Below are 22365 nucleotides of genomic sequence, written 5' to 3'. Positions count from 1 at the left end.
GACGTCTGAGCCGGAAGGATGAATGCTAGGATTTGATTGAGGATTACGAGCATTCGCGACATATTGGATCAAGGGACTCGAAACAATAGTGACAGAGGATGTCAATGAAGTTTACTAGAAATATGGAATTAACCATAATGCAAGCAAACAAGAATTTCAACAATAATAGGCTGCTGAGGATTTTTGGAAGATCAGATAGTATTTCCAAGTATTTAGGAAAGCATATGAACAACTGGGGATGAACGAACCCCGGTTAAGTGAATTATCCGCATTGCAAAAGAAGCTGCAAAGCAGAAGGCACAAAGGATTCTCGAAACAATGGAGAGTACTAGGGGCATCTTGTAATAACAGGATCAACTGGGGATGGAGGTACAAGCGGTAAGGATATTATTCATGGGGATTGTCGGTGGTCAGGAACTGCAAAGCAGTGGGCACAGGGTCTCGGGAAACATCGAGGAGTATTTGCAGAATCTTCTGACGAAGCAAGCGATCATCTGTAGTGAAGGGGCTCTCCGGAAGGAAGTGGTTACGAGATCCTAGAGTCAGAGTTAGTAAAATTTTTAACCTGGATAGATGAGAGATCAGAGTCCCAGAGTATAGACGAGGAATAAAAGATCCTAATACCACCCAATAGCGACGTGGGCCAGTAAGCCACACAACCAAGTTAGTAAAACAGTTTTGGATGACTAGACTCAACTTTCACCAAGGAGTTGGAAAGGGGGCTACCAACAGGCAGTCGGCTCTGATACCAACTTGTGACGCCCTCGATTCAATCGTACACTAATCATACACGCAAATGTGTATGATCAAGATCAAGGACTCACGGGAAGATATCACAACACAACTCTAAACACAAATTGAAAATAATACAAGCTTTATATTACAAGCCAGGGGCCTCGAGGGCTCGAATACATAAGCTCGGATACACAAGAGTCAACGGAAGCAACAATATCTGAGTACAGACATGAGTTAAACAAGTTGCCTTAAGAAGGCTAGCACAAAAGTAACATCGATCGAAAAGGCAAGGCCTCCTCCCTGGGAGCCTCCTAACTACTCCTGGTCGTCAGCGGTCTCCACGTAGTAGTAGGCACCGGCAGTGGCATCTGGCTCTTGGGCTCCAACATCTGGTTGCATCAACCGGAAAGAAGAAGAAGGGGGAAAAGGGCGAGAAAAGCAACCGTGAGTACTCATCCAAAGTACTCGCAAGCAAGGATCTACACTACATATGAAACATTATCAAAGGAAGGCTGTATATGTGGACTGGGCTGCAGAAATGCCAGGATAGAGGGGAGAACTTAGTCCTATCGAAGACTAGCATCTTCTGGAAACCACCATCTTTCAGCAAATAGGAGGGAGTAGAGTAACATAAAGTAAAGTAGTAGTAGTGTTATCAACCTCGGCCAGAGATCCTTTCTCGACTCCCTGCGAGAAAGCAATCCCAGAGCCATACTATCCAGTTATCATCACAATCCATTTTCTCATCACCAACCAGTTCTCATCTCAAGTATCCTGTTCTAGTTGTATCGATCGGGATACAACTCCAAGTGTCCATTACCGTAGGACAGGCTATCAATATATGTTTTCTTCCCTGCAGGGGTGCACCAACTTACCCACCACGCTCGATTAACTCTGACCGGACACACTTTCCTGGGTCATGCCCGGCCTCGGCCAAACAATACGCCGCAACCCGACCTAGGCTTAATAGAGAGGCCAGCATGCCGGACTAAACCTATGCCCCCAGGGGTCATGGGCCATCTCCCCGGGAACTCTTGCACGTTGCGTGGGCAGCCGGTGAGCAGACCTAGCTACCTCCTTCAACAAGGTAGGTGCTTACCAGTCCAACCCGGCGCGCGCCGCTGAGTCACTGACGTCTATTAAGCTTCGGCTGATGTATACAACGCAGAACACCCATACTATGCCCACGTGATGGTTAGTGCTATCAGGCCAGAGGCCCCTCGGATCAAATATCCAAATCATAGTGGATTAGGAATGCGCGGTAACAAGCAGAGACTCATGAAAGATGTGACCCCATTGCCCCGTCTCGAGTACTTGTGGTAAGGGCTAAGAATGCCCGGACACGCCTCGTAATTATCTCACGGGCACCCTCCAGGTCAACTCGACTCCACATCACTCGCAATTAAGCTCGCGCGGGTACCCCTCAGGGTCGACCCATCTTTCCAAGTAACAGTGGTAAAGTCCAAGTATCCGGGTGTCCATACATCAAGGGGAACACCCGAGGAATCACCCCTGGTGAATTCCACTCGATGTAATCATCAAGGTGAACGTAAGAGGAACCATCCGGAGGTTCACACTTGAGGTGTTGCACGACAGAGTCATATCGGAAGTGGTTAAGGAGGAATCACCCTCGATGACCATGACCGAATAGCTACACTATAGGGTTAACATGAGAAGTGCTGTAGAGGTCTCACCCTCGGCACTCGATAGTAACCCAGTAGTGTCGAGCAACTAAGGGGAAAGTGATGTGCGGTGCCGGGGCCTGGTCTTCGGTCCCGTTGATCGGGTCTTCAATGATGAAGCAGGGGCAACAAGGACAAGGTGGGGGTCACTGATGGATCACTAACCAACCTATACTAAGCAGTTTAGGATCAGCAGGTAGGTAACAATAAGCAGGTTACAAAAGCAGGCTATGCATCAGAATAGGAGCAATCAATTATAGTAGCAAAATCTAATGCAAGCATGAAAGAAAGGAATGTGCGATATCGGGATGATCAAAGGGGGGGGCCTTGCCTGGAAGCTCCGTTGAAAAAGGGGGGGGTTGAAGTGTCGTCGATGACATAGCCGATCACAGGGGCATCAACAACGATCTCGGGGACTACCGGAGAGAAGAGGGGGAAGAAACAGTAAATACACGCAACATATGCATAACAAGACAATAAGCGGTGCTAGAGGTGTTCTAACGCAGCGTTATGCGATACTGGCGAAGGAGGATAACATCCGGGAAAGTTTTCCCGGTTCCGGACGTCTGTCAGACAAATGAATCGAAGGGGAAAAGTTCAACGTTAGCTATGCTAGGGACATGTGATAGACGAACGGAGGGCGTATTCGGATTCGTCTCGTCGTTTTGAGCAACTTCCATGTAGAAAACATTTTCATCCGAACTACGGATTATTTTCTATGATTTTTCAAAGTTTTGAACACTATTATGAAATTATTATTAAATCTAAAATGGTGTTATTGCATCAGCATGACGTCATCATGACGTCAGCAGTCAACAGAGTTGACCAAAGTCAACCCTGACGTGTGGGGCCGTTCTGTCATCGTCCAACAACTAATTAACAGTTTTAATTAACTAATCAAGTTAATTAGGTACTAAACAGAGTTAATTAATTTAATTAATTACCTAATTAATTAATTAATTATTTTTTATTTTTAAAATACATTTTCTTTTAAACATTTTGGGGGCGGGCCCCACTGTCATAGGCCTAGGGGGCAATAGCGGGTGCGGGCTAACGGCGCGGTTGCGGGCGCCGGCCGGCGCAGCAGGCGAGGGCAGCAGCGCGGGGGCAGCGACGGCCATCAGCAGCAGTTGCAGGCGGCGGAGGCGAGCGAGGGCGCTGCAGGTGGCTCGAGCAACAGTCGCGACTTGAGGCGGGCGTGTGGGCGCGCGAGAGGGGGAGCCACGGAAGCAGGCGTGGCGACAGGCGGCTCCGGCCAGGAACAAGGCGGGGCGCGACGGGCGCGGGCAGCCGTGGGCCGCACGGGGAGCAGCGAGCAGCAGGGCCTGTGGGCACGCGCACTGGCTTCCGCGGGGTGCGTCCAGGGCACGGCCAGAGGCAGCGTGTGCGTGAGGTAGGGCGCGGTGACTGGAGCTCTAAACTGGGGGGGTTTGGGCGCATCCTACGACGTCGGGAGCAAGGGGAAGATGGGGAGGTGCTCACCCCCGTTGCTGTGTAGGGGACGAGGCTCGACGAGGCCGATGAGGGGGAGCCGGGGAGGCGACGCGGAGCAGAGATGAGGTCGACGTCGACGACGGGGCGAGGACGACGTGGGGGAGGTCGAGGAGGCAGCGACGAACGACGACGACGACAGATCCAGGGAAAGGGCGCGCGAGGTGGTGACGGTGATGGGTCGGGGCGGTGTCGGGGATGGGCGCCGGTGTCAGGGGCACGAGGCGGTGCGAGATGGGGTCCTCCCCGATCCAGATCCAGGCGAGTGGAGGGGGGAGACGAGGGAGAGAGTGGGGTTCGTGGGGGGGGATCGTGCGGTAGGGTTACTGTTGTGGGAGGGATAAGGAGGCCCGACTAGGCCTGGTGGGCCGGCCGGTGCGGCGGCCAGCTGGGCCGTTCGGTCCAGTGTGTGTGTGTGTGGGGGGGGGGGTTCTTTCTTTCTTTCTTAAAAAAAAAACTTCTGTTTCAAAAAGTTTAAGCCAGTTAAGCTCTTTGCAAAAAAAAAGTTGGTTCACCCCCAATATTACCAGAAGAATACTTTCCACATGATGAACATTTTAGTTTTCATGTTTGAGCATTTTTTTAAATTTTGACTTTGATTTGAATTTGAAATTTGAACCGGTTTCGAACAAACGCGAGTTTAACAACAATAATAAAGATGACATGGCATCATTAGTAAGGAATTACTGTGGCTTAATTATCCGGGCGTCACATGGAGCATGGTATAGTTGGTACTCCGGGATCTCCAAGTTTCTTCGGTATTCCACCCTTAAAAGTATAATTAGCAAGCATGGTGGAAATTTCAGCTTCTGGTATCTTTATTTTATTAGTAACAATTTCTTTCATGTATTTAGCATAAGGATTCATTTTAAGCATATCAATCAATCACATACGCAAAAAGATAGGTCTAATCATTTCAGCAAAGCGCTCAAAATCCTCATCATCCTTTTTCTTGTATGGTTTAGGAGGAAAGGGCATGGGTTTCTGAACCCATGGTTCTCTTTCTTTACCGTGCTTCCTAGCAACAATGTCTCTCTTATCATAACGTTTATTCTTTGATTGTGGGTTATCAAGATCAACAGCAGGTTCAATCTCTACATCATTATCATTGCTAGGTTAAGCATCAACATGAACATCATCATTAACATTTTCACTAGGTTCATGTTCATTACCAGGTTGTATTTCAGCATCAGAAATAGAAATATCATTGGGATTCTCAGGTGTGTCAATAATAGGTTCACTAGGAGCATGCAAAGTCCTATCATTTTTCTTTCTCTTCCTCTTAGAAGGACTAGGTGCATCTATATTAGTTCTCTGAGAATCTTGCTCAATTCTCTTAGGATGGCCCTTAGGATACAGAGGTTCCCGAGTCACTTTACCTCCTCTAGTTGCAACTCTAACATCAAAGTCATTATTCTTACTATTCAATTCATTGAGCAAATCATTCTGAGCTTTAAGTACTTGTTCTACTTTAGTGGTAACCATAGAAGCATGTTTACTAATAAGTCTAACTTCACCTTTAACATTAGCCATATATTCACTCAAGTGTTCAATCATACAAGCATTGTGTTTCAATTGTCTACCAACATAAGCATTAAAATCTTCTTGCTTAGCCATAAAGTTAACAAATTCATCTAAGCATTGGCTATCAAACTTAGCAGGAGGGATTTCAGCTTTATCGTATCTATAGAGAGAATTTACCTTTACTACCTGTGTCAGGTTATCAAGACCGTGTGTTTCTTCAATAGGTGATGAATTAAGACCATGGATTTCTTCAACAGGAGGTAAATCCTTAACATCTTCAACTTTTATACCCTTTTCTTTCATAGATTTCTTTGCTTCTTGCATATCTTCAGGACTTAGAAATAGAATACCCCTTTTCTTCGGAGTTGGCTTAGGAGTTGGTTCAGGAAGTGTCCAATTATTTTCATTGGTCAACATATTATTCAATAGAATTTTAGCTTGAGCAACTGTTCTTTCCCTGAAAACACAACCAGCACAACTATCCAGGTAATCTCTGGAAGCATCGTTTAGTCCATTATAAAAGATATCAAGTATTTCATTTTTCTTGAGAGGATGATCAGGCAAAGCATTAAGTAATTGGAGAAGCCCCCCCCCCCCCAAGCTTGTGGGAGACTCTCTTCTTCAATTTGCACAAAATTATATATTTCCCTTAAAGCAGCTTATTTCTTATGAGCAGGGAAATATTTAGCAGAGAAGTAGTAAATCATATCCTGGGGACTGCGCACACAACTAGGATCAAGAGAATTAAACCATATCTTAGCATCACCCTTTAATGAGAATGAAAATAATTTAAGGATATAATAGTAGCGAGTTTTCTCATCATTAGTGAATATGGTAGCTATATCATTTAATTTAGTAAGACGTGCCACATCAGTTTCAGATTCATAGCCATAAAAAGGATCAGATTCAACCAAAGTAATTATCTCAGGATCAACAGAGAAATCATAATCCTTATCAGTAATAAAGATAGGTGAAGTAGCATAAGCAGGATCATATTTCATTCTAGCATTCAAAGATTTTTCTTTAAGCTTAGCTAATAATTTCTTAAGATCACTTCTATCATTGCAGGCAAGAAAGTCTCTAGCAGTTTCTTCATCCATAACATAACCCTCAGGAACAACAGGCAATTCATATCTAGGGGGAGAATCTTCATCATCACTTTCATCAATATTATCAGTTTCAATAATTTCATTCTCTCTAGCCCTAGCAAGTTGTTCATCAAGAAATTCACCAAGTGGCACAGTAGTATCAAGCATAGAAGTAGTTTCATCATAAGTATCATGCATAGCAGAAGTGGCATCATCCATAACATGCGACCTATCAGAATCAATAGCATGTGTAGGTGTCACAAGTTTACTCATAACAGCAGGTGAATCAAGTGCAGAACTAGATGGCAGTTACTTACCTCCCCTCGTAGTTGAGGAAAAAATCTTGGTTCTTTGATCTTTAAAGTTCTTCATAATGATAAGCAGCTATAAATCCCAAGTGACTCAAAGAATAGAGCTATGCTCCTCGGCAACGGCGCCAGAAATTGTTCTTGACAACCCACAAGTATGGGGGATCGCAACAGTTTTCGAGGGTAGAGTATTCAACCCAAATTTATTGATTCGACACAAGGGGAGCCAAAGAATATTCTCAAGTATTAGCAGCTGAGTTGTCAATTCAACCACACCTGGAAACTTAATATCTATAGCAAAGTGTTTAGTAGAAAAGTAATATGATAGTAGTGGTAACGATGGCAAAAAGTAACGGTAGCAAAAGTAATATTTTTGGGTTTTATAGTGATTGTAACAGTAGCAATGGAAAAGTAAATAAGTGAGAACAATATATGAAAAGCTCGTAGGTATTGGATCAGTGATGGAGAATTATATCGGATGCGATCGATCATGCAACAGTTATAACATAGGGTGACACAGAACTAGCTCCAGTTCATCAATGTAATGTAGGCATGTATTCCAAATATAGTCATACGTGCTTATGGAAAAGAACTTGCATGACATCTTTTGTCCTACCCTCCCGTGGCAGCGGGGTCCTATTGGGAACTAAGGGATATTAAGGCCTCCTTAATAGAGTACCGGACCAAAGCATTAACACATAGTGAATACATGAACTCCTCAAACTACGGTCATCACTGGTAATGGTCCCGATTATTGTCACTTCGGGGTTAACAGATCATAACACATAATAGGTGACTATAGACTTGCAAGATAGGATCGAGAACTCACATATATTCATGAAAACATAATAGGTTCAGATCTGAAATCATGGCACTCGGGCCCTAGTGACAATCATTAAGCATAGCAAAGTCATAGCAACATCAATCTCAGAACATAGTGGACACTAGGGATCAAACCCTAACAAAACTAACTCGATGACATGATAAATCTCATCCAACCCATCACCGTCCAGCAAGCCTACGATGGAATTACTCACGCACGACGGTGAGCATCATGAAATTGGTGATGGATGAAGGTTGATGATGGCGATGGCGATGGATTCCCCTCTCCGGAGGCCCGAACGGACTCCAGATCAGCCCTGCCGAGAGAGTTTAGGGCTTGGCTGTGGCTCCGTATCGTAAAACGCGATGAATCCTTCTCTTTGATTTTTTCTCCCCGAAAGTGAATATATGCAGTGATGGTTGAGGTCGGCGGAGCATCAGGGGGCCCACGAGGTAGGGGGCATGCCTAGGGGGGTACGGCGCGCCCCCCACCCTCGTGGACAGGGTGTGGGCCCCTGACGTGGTTCTTTCTTCCAGTATTTTTTATATATTCCAAAATAATTCTCCATTGATTTCTGAGAACTTTTATTTCTGCACAAAAGTAACACCATGGCAATTCTGCTGAAAACAGCGTCAGTCCGGGTTAGTTCCGTTCAAATCATGCAAGTTCGAGTCCAAAACAAGGGCAAAAGTTTTTGGAAAAGTAGATATGACAGAGACGTATCAGGTATCCTATGAAGACACATTTCTCCGATTTGGGTTCAAGCTTATCAGGTTGAAGCTTTTTCACATAAGCATCGTAGCCCCAAACTTTAAGAAACGACAACTTTGGTTTCTTGCCAAACCATAGTTCATAAGGCGTCATCACAACGGATTTAGGTAGTGCCCTATTTAACGTGAATGCAGCCATCTCTAAAGCATAACCTCAAAACGATAGCGGTAAATCAGTAAGAGACATCATAGATCGCACCATATCCCATAAAGTATGATTATGACGTTTGGACAAACCATTACGCTGTGGTGTTCCGGGTGGCGTGAGTTGCGAAAGTATTCCGCATTGTTTCAAATGAACACCAAACTCGTAACTCAAATATTCTCTTCCACAATCAGATCGTAGAAACTTTATTTTCTTGTTACGATGATTTTCCACTTCACTCTGAAATTCTTTGAACTTTTCAAATGTTTCAGACTTATGTTTCATCAAGTAGATATACCCATATCTGCTCAAATCATCTATGAAGGTGAGAAAATAACGATACCCGCCGCGAGCCTCTATATTCATCGGACCACATACATTAGTATGTATGATTTCCAACAAATCTGTTGCTCGCTCCATTGTTCCGGAGAACAGCATTTTAGTCATCTTGCCCATGAGGCATGGTTCGCAAGTACCAAGTGATTCATAATCAAGTGATTCCAAAAGTCCATCAGAATGGAGTTTCTTCATGCGCTTTACACCAATATGACCTAAACGGCAGTGCCAAAAATAAGTTGCGCTATCATTATCAACTCTGCATCTTTTGGCTTCAATATTATGAATATGTGTATCACTACTATCGAGATTCATCAAGAATAGACCACTCTTCAAGGGTGCACGACCATAAAAGATATTAGTCATATAAATAGAACAACCATTATTCTCAGATTTAAATGAATAACCATCTCGCATCAAACAAGATCCAGATATAATGTTCATGCTCAACGCTGGCACCAAATAACAATTATTTAGGTCTAAAACTTATCCTGAAAGTAGATGTAGAGGTAGCGTGCCGACCGCGATCACATCGACTTTGGAACCATTTCCCACACGCATCGTCACGTCGTCCTTAGCCAATCTTTGCTTAATCCATAGTCCCTGTTTCGAGTTGCAAATGTTAGCAACTGAACCAGTATCAAATACCCAGGCACTACTGCGAGCATTTGTAAGGTACACATCAATAACATGTATATCACATATACCTTTGTTCACCTTGCCATCCTTCTTATCCACCAAATACTTGGGGCAGTTCTGCTTCTTGTGACCAGTCCCTTTGCAGTAGAAGCACTCAGTCTCAGGCTTAGGTCCAGACTTGTGCTTCTTCACTTGAGCAGCAACTTGCTTGCCGTTCTTCTTGAAGTTCCCCTTCTTCCCTTTACCCTTTTTCTTGAAACTGGTGGTCTTGTTGACCATCAACACTTGATGCTCCTCCTTGATTTCTACCTCCGCAGCCTTTAGCATTGCGAAGAGCTCGGGAATCGTCTTATACATCCCTTGCATATTATAGTTCATCACGAAACTCTTGTAGCTTGGTGGCAGTGATTGAAGAACTCTGTCAATAACACTATCATCAGGAAGATTAACTCCCAGTTGAGTCAAGTGGTTGTGGTACCCAGACATTCTGAGTATATGTTTACTGACAGAACTATTCTCCTCCATCTTACAGCTATAGAACTTATTGGAGACTTCATATCTCTTAATCCGGGCATTTTCTTGAAATATGAACTTCAACTCCCGGAACATCTCATATGCTCCATGATGTTCAAAACGTCGTTGAAGTCCCGGTTCTAAGCCGTATAGCATGGCACACTAAACTATCGAGTAGTCATCAACACGCGACTGCCAGGCATTCACAATGTCTGCAGTTGCCGGCGCGGGTGGTACACCTAGCGGTGCTTCCAGGACGTAATTCTTCTGTGCAGCAATGAGGATAATCCTCAAGTTACGGACCCAGTCCATGTAGTTGCTACCATCATCTTTCAACTTAGATTTCTCTAGGAACACATTAAAATTCAACGGAACAACAGCATGGGCCATCTATCTACAACAACATAGACATGCAAAATACTATCAGGTACTAAGTTCATGATAAATTAAAGTTCAATTAATCAAATTACTTAGGAACTCCCACTTAGATAGACATCTCTCTAATCATCTAAGTGATCACGCGATCCATATCAACTAAACCATGTTCGATCATCACGTGAGATGGATTAGTTTTCAATGGTGAACATCACTATGTTGATCATATCTACTATATGATTCACGCTCGACCTTTCGGTCTCCAGTGTTCCGAGGCTATATCTGCATGTGCGAAACTGGCTTGCACCCGTTGTATGTGAACGTAGAGCTTATCACACCCGATCATCACGTGGTGTCTCGGCACGACGAACTGTAGCAACGGTGCATACTCAGGGAGAACACTTATACCTTGAAAGTTAGTGAGAGATCATCTTGTAATGCTACCGCCGAACTAAGCAAAATAAGATGCATAAAGGATAAACATCACATGCAATCAATATAAGTGATACGATATGGCCATCATCATCTTGTGCCTTTGATCTTCATCTCCAAAGCACCATCATGATCGCCATCGTCACCGGCTTGACACCTTGATCTCCATCGAAGCATCATTGTCGTCTCGCCAACCATTGCCTCTACGACTATCGCTACTGCTTAGTGATGAAGTAAAGCAATTACATGCTGATTGCATTTCATACAATAAAGCGACAACCATATGGCTCCTGCCAATTGCCGATAATTGTGTTACAAAACATGATCATATCATACAATAAAATTTAGCATAATGTCTTGAGCATATCACATCACAACATGGCCTACAAAAACAAGTTAGACGTCCTCTACTTTGTTGCTGCAAGTTTTACATGGCTGCTACGGGCTGAGCAAGAACCGTTCTTACCTACGCATAAAAAACCACAACGCAGTATAGTGATTGCTTTTTGATCTTCAGAAAGAACCCTGTTCATTGAATCCGATTCAACTAAATCTGGAGAAACAGACACTCACTAGCCACCTGTGTGGGAAGCACGTCGGTAGAACCAGTCTCGCGTAAGCGTACACGTAATGTCGGTCTGGGCTGCTTCATCCAACAATGCCGCTGAATCAAGAATCAACTAGTGACGGCAAGCAATATGTATATTCCCACGCCCACAACTCCTTTGTGTTCTACTCGTGCATATGACTGTTGGAAATATGCCCTAGAGGCAATAATAAAATGGTTATTATTGTATTTCCTTGTTCATGATAATTGTCTATTGTTCATGCTATAATTGTATTAACCGGAAACCGTAATACATGTGTGAATACATAGACCACAACATGTCCCTAGTAAGCCTCTAGTTGACTAGCTCGTTGATGTCTACTACACAACCTTCTTCTTGTAGACGTTGTTGGGCCTCCAAGTGCAGAGGTTTGTAGGACAGTAGCAAATTTCCCTCAAGTGGATGGCCTAAGGTTTATCAATCCGTAGGAGGCGTAGGATAAAGATGGTCTCTCTCAAGCAACCTTGCAACCAAATAACAAAGAGTCTCTTGTGTCCCCAACACACCCAATAAAATGGTAAATTGTATAGGTGCACTAGTTCGGCGAAGAGATGGTGATACAAGTGGTATATGGATGGTAGATAAAGGTATTTGTAATCTGAAATTATAAAAACAGCAAGGTAGCAAGTGATAAAAGTGAGCGTAAACGGTATTGCAATGCTAGGAAACAAGGCCTAGGGTTCATACTTCCACTAGTGTAAGTCCTCTCAACAATACTAACATAATTGGATCATAAAACTATCCCTCAACATGCAACAAAGAGTCACTCCAAAGTCACTAATAGCGGAGAACGAACGAAGAGATTATGGTAGGGTACGAAACCACCTCAAAGTTATTCTTTCCAATCAATCCGTTGGGCTATTCCTATAAGTGTCACAAACAGCCCTAGAGTTCGTACTAGAATAACACCTTAAGACACAAATCAACCAAAACCCTAATGTCACCTAGATACTCCAATGTCACCTCAAGTATCCGTGGGTATGATTATACGATATGCATCACACAATCTCAGATTCATCTATTCAACCAACACAAAGGACCTCAAAGAGTGCCCCAAAGTTCCTACCGGAGAATCACGACGAAAACGTGTGCCAACCCCTATGCATAGGTTCATGGGCGGAACCCGCAAGTTGATCACCAAAACATACATCAAGTGAATCACGTGATATCCCATTGTCACCACAGATATCCACGGCAAGACATACATCAAGTGTTCTCAAATCTTTAAAGACTCAATCCGATAAGATTACTTCAAAGGGGAAACTCAATTCATTACAAGAGAGAATAGGGGGAGGAGAAACATAAGATCCAAATATAATAGCAAAGCTCGCGATACATCAAGATCGTGCCAAATCAAGAACACGAGAGAGAGAGAGAGAGAGAGAGAGATCAAACACATAGCTACTGGTACATACCCTCATCCCCGAGGGAGAACTACTCCCTCCTCGTCATGGAGAGCGCCGGGATGATGAAGATGGCCACCGGTGAGGGTTCCCCCCTCCAGCAGGGTGCCGGAACAGGGTCCCGATTGACTTTTGGTGGCTACAGAGGCTCGTTTTTGCAGGGTATGCTATGTGATGTGATATTGCCAAAAGGATGTGATGAATGATATATGTGATGTATGAGATTGATCATGTTCTTGTAATAGGAATCACGACTTGCATGTCGATGAGTATGACAACCGGCAGGAGCCATAGGAGTTGTCTTAATTTACTTATGACCGTTGTGTCAATGAAAAGGCCATGTAATTACTTTACTTTATTGCTAACCGTTAGCGATAGTAGTAGAAGTAATAGTTGGCGAGGCAACTTCATGAAGACACGATGATGGAGATCATGGTGTCATGCCGGTGACGATGGTGTTCATGCCGTGCCTCGAAGATGGAGATCAAAGGCGCAAGATGATATTGGCCATATCATGTCACTTTATGATTTGCATGCGATGTTTGTCATGTTTACATCTTATTTGCTTAGAACAACGGTAGCATAAATAAGATGATCCCTCGCAATAATTTCAAGAAAGTGTTCCCCCTAACTGTGCACCGTTGCTAAGGTCCGTTGTTCCGAAGCACCACGTGATGATCGGGTGTGATAGGTTCTAACGTTCGCATACAACGAGTGTAAGCCAGATTTACACACGCAATACACTTAGGTTAACTTGACGAGCCTAGCATGTACAGACATGGCCTCGGAACACGGAAGACCGAAAGGTCGAACATGAGTCGTATAGTGGATACGATCAACATGAAGATGTTCACCGATGATGACTAGTCCGTCTCACGTGATGATCGGACATGGCCTAGTTGACTCGGATCATGTATCACTTAGATTACTAGAGGGATGTCTATCTAAGTGGGATTTCATTGAATAATTTGATTAGATGAACTTAATTATCATGAACATAGTCAAAAGGTCTTTGCAAATTATGTAGTAGCTCACGCTTTGGTTCTACTATTTTAGATATGTTCCTAGAGAAAATTTAGTTGAGAGTTGACAGTAGCAATTATGCGGACTGGGTCCTGAACTGAGGATTGTCCTCATTGCTGAACAGAAGGGTTATGTCCTTAATGCACCGCTCAGTGTGTTGATCCTCGAGCATCGTCTGTAGATGTTGGGAAACATCTGACGTACATGTTTTGATGACTACGTGATAGTTCAGTACGCAATTCTGACGGTTTAGAATTGTGGCACCAAAGACGTTTTTGAAACGTCGCAGAACATATGAGATGTTCCAAAGACTGAAATTGGAATTTTAGACTAGTGCCCACGTCAAGAGGTATGAGACCTCTGACAAGTTTCTTAAGCCTGCAAACTAAGGGAGAAAAACTCAATCGTTGAGCATGTGCTCAGATTGTCTGAGTACTGCAATCGCTTGAATCGAGTGGGAGTTAATCTTCCAGATGAGATAGTGATGGTTCTCCATAGTCACTGCCACCAAGCTATTGGAGCTTCGTGATGAACTATAACATATCAGGGATAGACATGATGATCCTTGAGCAACTCGCGATGTTTGACACCGCGAAAGTAGAAATCAAGTAGGAGCATCAATTGTTGATGGCTAAACCACTAGTTTCAAGAAGGGCAAGGGAAAGAAGGGATACTTCATAAGACGGCAAATGAGTTGCTGCTCTAGTGAAGAAACCCAAGGTTGAACCAAACCCGAGACTAAGTGCTTCTATAATGAGGGGAACGGTCACTGAAGCAGAACTACCTTGGATACTTGGTAGATGAGAAGGCTGGCAAGGTCGATAGAAGTATTTTGGATATACATCATATTATTGTGTACTTTACTAGTACTCCTAGTAGCACCAGGGTAATAAATACCGGTTCGGTTTCTAAGCGTCAGTAACTCGAAATAAAAGGCCGCGGAGACTAGCTAAAGGTGAGATGACGATATGTGTTGGAAGTGTTTCCAAGGTTGATGTGATCAAACATCGCACGCTCCCTCTACCATCGGGATTGGTGTTAAACCGAAATAATTGTTATTTGGTGTTTGCGTTGAGAAAAGACATGATTGGATTATGTTTATCGCCACACGGTTATTCATTTAAGGAGAATAATGGTTACTCTGTTTATTTGAATAATACCTTCAATGGTCTTGCACCTAAAATGAATGGTTTATTGAATCTCGATCGTAGTGATACACATGTTCATGCCAAAAGATATAAGATAGTAATGATAGTACCACGTACTTGTGGCACTGCCATTTGAGTCATGTTGGTATAAAACGCATGAAGAAGCTCCATGTTGATGGATCTTTGGACTCATTCATTTTTGAAAAGATTGAGACATGCGAACCATGTCTATTGGTAGATATGCATGACGAAACCCCATGCAGATGGATCGTTTGGACTCACTTGATTTTGAATCACTTGAGACATGCAAATCATACCACATGGGCAAGATGACTGAAAGGCCTCATTTTCAGTAAGATGGAACAAGAAAGCAACTTGTTGGAAGTAATACATTTTGATGTGTGCAGTCCAATGAGTGCTGAGGCACGCAGTGGATATCGTTATGTTCTTACTTCACAGATGATTTGAGTAGATGCTGAGTATATTTACTTGATGAAACACAAGTCTGAATTAATGAAAGGTTTAAGTAATTTCAGAGTGAAGTTGAAGATCGTCGTGACAAGATGATAAAATGTCTATGATATGATCATAGAGATGAATATCTGAGTTATGAGTTTGGCACACAATTAAGACATTGTGGAAATTGTTTCACAACTAATACCGCCTGGACCACCATAGTGTGATGGTGTGTCCGAACATCACAACTGCACCCTATTGGATATGGTGCATACCATGATGTCTCTTATCAAATTACCACTGTCGTTTATGGGTTAGGCATTAGAGACAACCGCACTCACTTTAAATAGGGCACCACACAATTCCGTTGAGATGACACCGTATGAACTATGGTTTAGAGAAACCTAAGCTATTGTTTCTTAAAAGTTTGGGGCTACGATGCTTATGTGAAAAAGTTTCAGGCTGATAAGCTCGAACCCAAAGCGGATAAATGCATCTTCATAGAATACCCAAAAATAGTTGGATATACCTCCTATTTTAGATCCGGAAGCAAAAGTGATTGTTTATAGAAACGGGTCCTTTCTCGAGGAGAAGTTTCTCTCGAAAGAATTGAGTGGGAGGATGGTGGAGACTTGATGAGGTTATTGAACCGTCACTTCAACTAGTGTGTAGTAGGGCACAGGAAGTTGTTCCTATGGCACCTACACCAATTAAAGTGGAAGCTTATGATAGTGATCATGAAACTTTAGATCAAGTCACTACCAAACCTCATAGGTCGACAAGGGTGCATACTACTTCAGAGTGGTACGTAATCCTGTCTTGGAACTCATGTGGCTAGACAACAATGAACCTACAAGCTATGGAGAAGTGATGGTGGTCCCAGATTCCGAAGAATGGCTCGAGGCCATAAAATCCGAGAGAGGATCCATGTATAAAAGAAAGTATAGACTTTGAAAGAACCACTTGGTGGTCGTAAGGCTGTTGGGTGCAGATGGATTTTAAAAGGAAGACAGACAATGATGGTAAGTGTCACCATTAAGAAAGCTCAACTTGTCATTAAGATGTTTCCCGACAAGTTCAAGGAGTTGACTACGATGAGACTTTCTCACTCGTAGCGATGCTAAGAGTCTGTTGGAATTATGTTAGCAGTTACTGCATTATTTATGAAATCTTGCAGATAGGATGTAAAAAACATTGTTTCCTCGACATTTTTCTTGAGGAAAGGTTGTATGTGATACAACCAGAAGGTTTTTTCAATCCTGAAAGATGCTGACAAGTATGCAAAGCTCCAACAATCCTTCTAAGGACTGGAGTAAGCATCTCGGAGTTGGAATGTACGCTTTGATGAGATGATCAAAGATTTTGGGTTTATACAAAGTTTATGAGAAACTTGTATTTCCAAAGAAGTGAGTGGGAGCGCTATAGAATTTTTGATGAGTATATGTTGTTAACATATTGTTGATCAGAAATGATGTAGAATTTCTGGAAAGCATGCAGGGTTATTTGAAAAGTGTTTTTCAATGGAAAATCTGGATTAAGCTACTTGAACATTGAGCATCAAGATCTATAAGGATAGACCAAAACCGCTTAATAGTACTTTCGAATGAATACATACCGTGACAAGATTTTGAAGGATTTCAAAATAGATCAGCAAAGAAGGAGTTCTTAGCTGTGTTACATGGTGTGAATATTTGAGTAAGACTTAAGACCTGACCACGACAGAAGAGAGAGAAAGGACGAAGGTCGTCCCCTATGCTTTAGACGTAGGCTCTACAGTATGCTATGCTGTGTACCGCACCTGAAGTGTGCCTTGCCATGAGTCAGTCAAGGGGTACAAGAGTGACCCAGGAATGGATCACAGGACAGCGGTCGAACTTATCCTTAGTAACTAGTGGACTAAGGAATTTTCTCGATTATGGAGGTGGTAAAAGAGTTCGTCGTAAAGGGTTACGTCGATGCAAACTTTGACACTCATCCGGATGACTCTGAGTAGTAAACCGGATTCGTATAGTAGAACAGATATTTGGAATAGCTCCAAGTAGCGCATGGTACCTGCATCTACAAGATGACATAGAGATTTGTAAAGCACACATGGATCTGAAAGGTTCAGACTCATTGACTAATAAACCTCTCTCACAAGTAAGATATGAACAAACCCCATGGGTGTTGGATTCATTGCAATCACATAGTGATTTGAACTAGATTATTGACTCTAGTGCAAGTGGGAGACTGTTGGAAATATGCCCTAGAGGCAATAATAAAATGGTCATTATTGTATTTCCTTGTTCATGATAATTGTCTATTGTTCATGCTATAATTGTATTAAGCGGAAACCGTAATACATGTGAATACATAGACCACAACATGTCCCTAGTAAGCCTCTAGTTGACTAGCTCGTTCATCAATAGATGGTCATGGTTTCCTGACCTTGGACATTGGATGTCATTGATAACGGGATCACATCATTAGGAGAGTGATGTGATGGACAAGACCCAATCCTAAGCCTAGCACAAGATCGTATAGTTCGTCTGCTAAAGGTTTTCTAATGTCAAGTATTATTTCCTTAGACCATGAGATTGTGCAACTCCCGGATACCGTAGGAATGCTTTGGGTGTACCAAACGCCACAATGTAACTGGGTAGCTATAAAGGTGCACTACGGGTATCTCCGAAAGTGTCTGTTGGGTTGGCACGAATCGAGACTGGGATTTGTCACTCCGTGTAAACGGAGAGGTATCTCTGGGCCCACTCGGTAGGACATCATCATAATGTGCACAATGTGACCAAGGAGTTGATCACGGGATGATGTGTTACGGAACGAGTAAAGAGACTTGCCAGTAACGAGATTGAACAAGGTATCGGGATACCGACGATCGAATCTCGGGCAAGTACTATACCGGTAGACAAAGCGAATTGTATACGGGATTGACCGAATCCTTGAAATCGTGGTTCATCCAATGAGATCATCATGGAACATGTGGGAGCCAACATGGGGATCCAGATCCCGCTGTTGGTTATTGACCAGAGAGATGTCTCGGTCATGTCTGCATTATTCCCGAGCCCGTAGGGTCTACATACTTAAGGTTCGATGATGCTAGGGTTATAGGGAAAGTATGTACGCGGTTACCGAATGTTGTTCGGAGTCCCGGATGAGATCCCGGACGTCACGAGGAGTTCCGGAATGGTCCGGAGGTAAAGATTGATATATTGGACGAAAGGTTTTGGAGTCCGGAAGTGTTCCGGAGGTACCGGGTGATGACCAGCATGACCGAAAGGTGTTTCGGGAGCCTCGGCAAGTGTTGGGGGGCTTCGTGGGCCAAGGGAAGGGGGCAAACCAGACCACTATGGGGCTACGCGCCCCCCTCACCTATTCCCACGTGACCTGGGGGTTTGGGGCGCCCCATCGAGGGTTCCCACCTCCTGGCTTGGGGGCCAAGTCACCCAAGCGGGAGATCCCATCTGCCCTGGCCGCCGCCCCCCTAGGGGAAACCCTAGGGCGCCTCCCCTTGCCCTTGCCCCTATAGATAGTGGAGTTTTTGGGGCTGCACAACACACGAGTCTCTATCTCCCAAGGCGCAGCCCTACCTCTCTCCCTCCTCGTCTCTCGTAGTGCTTGGTGAAGCCCTGCTGGAGTACGCGCTCCTCCACCACCGCCACGCCGTCGTGCTGCTGTTGGACGGAGTCTTCCCCAACCTCTCCCTCTCTCCTTGCTGGATCAAGGCATGGGAGATGTCACTGGGCTGCACGTGTGTTGAACGCGGAGGCGCCGTTGTTCGGCGCTTAGATCGGAATCAACCACGATCTGAATCGCTACGAGTACGACTACCTCATCCGCGTTCTAGTAACGCTTCCGCTTAGCAATCTACAAGGGTATGTAGATGTACTCCCCTTCCCCTCGTTGCTAGATTACTCCATAGATTGATCTTCGTGATGCGTAGAAAATTTTAAATTTATGCTATGATCCCCAACAATGACATCAACGCATAAACCTGGGTCGGATGCCACTGATGGGGAACGCAGTAATTTCTATAAAATTCCTACGCACACGCAAGATCATGGTGATGCATAGAAATGAGAGGGTAGAGTGTCATCCATGTACCCTCGTAGACCGTAAGCGGAAGCGTTATGACAACGCGGTTGATGTAGTCGTACGTATTCACGATCGACCGATCCTAGTACCAAACGTACGACACCTCTGCGATCTGCACACGTTCAGCTCGGTGACGTTCCATGAACTGACGATCCGGTAGAGCTTCGAGGGAGAGTTCCGTCAGCACGACAGTGTGATGATGGTGTTGATGAAGCTACCGACACAGGGCTTCGCCTAAGCACCGCTACGATATGACCGAGGTGGATTATGATGGAGGGGGGCACGTCACACGGCTAAAAGATCAATCATCAACTTGTGACTATGGTGTGCCCCCTCCCCGTATATAAAGGAGTGGAGGAGGGGGAGAGGCCAGTGAGGGAGTCCTGGACTAAGGGGTCCTCGGGCGTCCAGCCTGTTAGCCATGGGCCGGACTGATGGGCTGTGAAGAACACGAAGACCGAAGACTGCCCTGTGTACGGCTGGGACTCTCCTTGGGGCGGAGGGCAAGCTTGGCAACCAAACATGTATATTCCTTTCTTTGTAACCGACCTTGTGTAACCCTAGATCCTCCCGGTGTTTATATAAAACGGAGGACTTAGTCCGGAGGGGAGAGGGATATTCATGACCATAGCCATACAAGCTGGACCTCTAGGGTTTAGCCATTACGATCTCGAGGTAGATCAACTCTTGTAATACTCGTATTCATCAATATCAATCAAGCAGGACGTAGGGTATTACCTCCATAGAGAGGGCCCGAACCTGGGTAAACATTGTGTCCTCTGTCTCCTGTTACCATCGACCTTAGACGCACAGTTCGGGACCCCCTACCCGAGATCCGCCGGTTTTGACACCGACATTGGTGCTTTCATTGAGAGTTCCACTGTGCCGTCGATGAAAAGTTCGATGGCCCCTTCAATCGTCAACAATGACGCGGGCCAGGGAGAAACCTTCCTCCCCGGACAGATCTTCGTGTTCGGCGGCTTTGCGCTGCGGGCCAACTCGTTTGGCCATCTGGAGCAGATTGAGAGCTACGCCCCTGGCCATCAGGTCAGGTTTGGGAGCTGGAATTATGTTGTGGACATCCGTGGAGATTTAATCTTTGCCGGATACGAGACCGCGGAGACCGCTCCTGGCCACCTTGATGAACATGACTTAAATCTGTTGTTAGACTGCATCCATGAGATAGCTTCGGTGACCACTCTGGCCTTAGATCCAGAGCACACTGCGGCATCCAAGGATCGGAGGCTCGACCCCACCATGGAGGCCAGAGATTCCCCGGCGTTGGAGCCGCACATGAGCTTAACCCCACACCATATCTGTGTCACCAGAACTCTAGACTCGTCTCTGGTTATAAGTTCCGAACCATGTGAGCTTGCGGACGCCGAACTCGATCGCTTATCGATCTTCGAATTCAGCGCCGCAGACATCTTCCAGCACTCGCCTTTGGGCGATATGCTAAACTCATTAAAAAGCGTGTCCTTGGCGGGAGACTCACAGCCGAACTCTGTCCGGTCCAGACTAGGGGCTGATGATCGAGAATTTTGCTTCCCACCCGCCACCCACTTCATAGCCACTGTCGAGGACCTAACCAACACGCTTGATTATGACTCCAAAGACATCGATGGTATGGACGACGATGCCGATGAGGAGCAAGACCAAAATCCGCCATTTACCGGCCGCTGGACGGCCACTTCTTCATACGATTTGTACATGGTGGATACACCCAAAACAACCAACGACGACGACAAAGAAAATCCAGTCGAGAATAAACCTCCTGAGACACAGCAAACACTGGCGTTCTCGGCGCCGCCCTAAGTCACATCGTTCAAAAGACAGCAATGCTGGCACCGGTGAAAATAATACTCCGGACGATACTGAAAACAATGAAGACCTTGCTGAGGTAACATCCGAGCAGGAGGAGCAAGAAAACAGGCAAGCCAGTCCCGATGAACAGGCCAGGCCCAACGACTCGGAGGACGGTAGTTACCGTCTGCTCTTCGAGGATGAGGAAAGCCTCAGCAACAAAGATTTCGTCGTGCCTGAGGAACCTCTTGAGCAGGAGCGCTTCGAGCGCCAGCTAATAGCAACGACGAGGATCCTGAAAAAGAAACAGCGGCAGCTTCAAGCTGACCAAGATCTGCGCGTCAACATATGGACCAATGTCCTGGCAGTCGAAGAATACGACCTCAAACGCCCAGCCAAGAGTTACCCAAGAGGAAGATTGCTACCTCAGTTTGACAAAGAGGCGCCGGAGCCCATACTTCCCTTGCGTAATGCGGCCGACCGAACACTACGCGGTCAGGACAGGGCGGCGGACCGACCACCTCGTGGTCGGGACGAAACGACAACTCAAGCCGAACAGCAGCCCGCCTTGCCGCCACGAAAAAACAGAGATAAAATAGTTCGGGGTCATACACACGACCTCCGGCAGGCCCTGGATAGTAGAGCAGGATATACCCTATCGATTTACGGATCGCGAGGACGTTCCTCGACACGTGATGATGGCTACCTATTCGGACGTGACAAACCTAGCCACACCCGAGCCGACAACCGCAGACAGACTCCATCGGAGCTAGGTCACGACACGGCCCGATATGGAGGCATCGCACACCCTCTTTGCTTCACCGATGAAGTACTCACGTATTCCCCGAAGGGTTCAAACCCGTTAACGTTGAATCATAAGACGGAACAACCGAACCCGCGCTATGGATCGAGGATTTTATTCTCCATATCCACATGGCCCGTGGAGATGACCTCCACTCTATCAAATACCTCCC

General features: G+C 45.0%; 1 long non-coding RNA gene across 1 annotated transcript; it reads right to left on the bottom strand.

Moving 5' to 3' along the window:
- Nucleotides 1-841: 841 nt before the first annotated feature.
- LOC147973570 (uncharacterized) lies at nt 842-4202 on the bottom strand. The gene is made up of 3 exons (XR_015603665.1): nt 3900-4202; nt 2749-2833; nt 842-1124 (listed from the first exon to the last, which is right to left on the bottom strand). It is a non-coding gene; the product is annotated as an uncharacterized LOC147973570 (long non-coding RNA).
- Between the last annotated feature and the right edge of the window lie 18163 nt (nt 4203-22365).

The sequence above is a fragment of the Triticum urartu genome, chromosome 5A, assembly GCF_056163025.1.
Source record: "Triticum urartu cultivar PI428250 chromosome 5A, HENAU_Tu73, whole genome shotgun sequence".
NCBI classification, from domain to species: Eukaryota; Viridiplantae; Streptophyta; class Magnoliopsida; order Poales; family Poaceae; genus Triticum; species Triticum urartu.
Note: the sequence above shows the minus strand (reverse complement) of the source record. Positions and strands in the feature narration are given on the sequence as shown.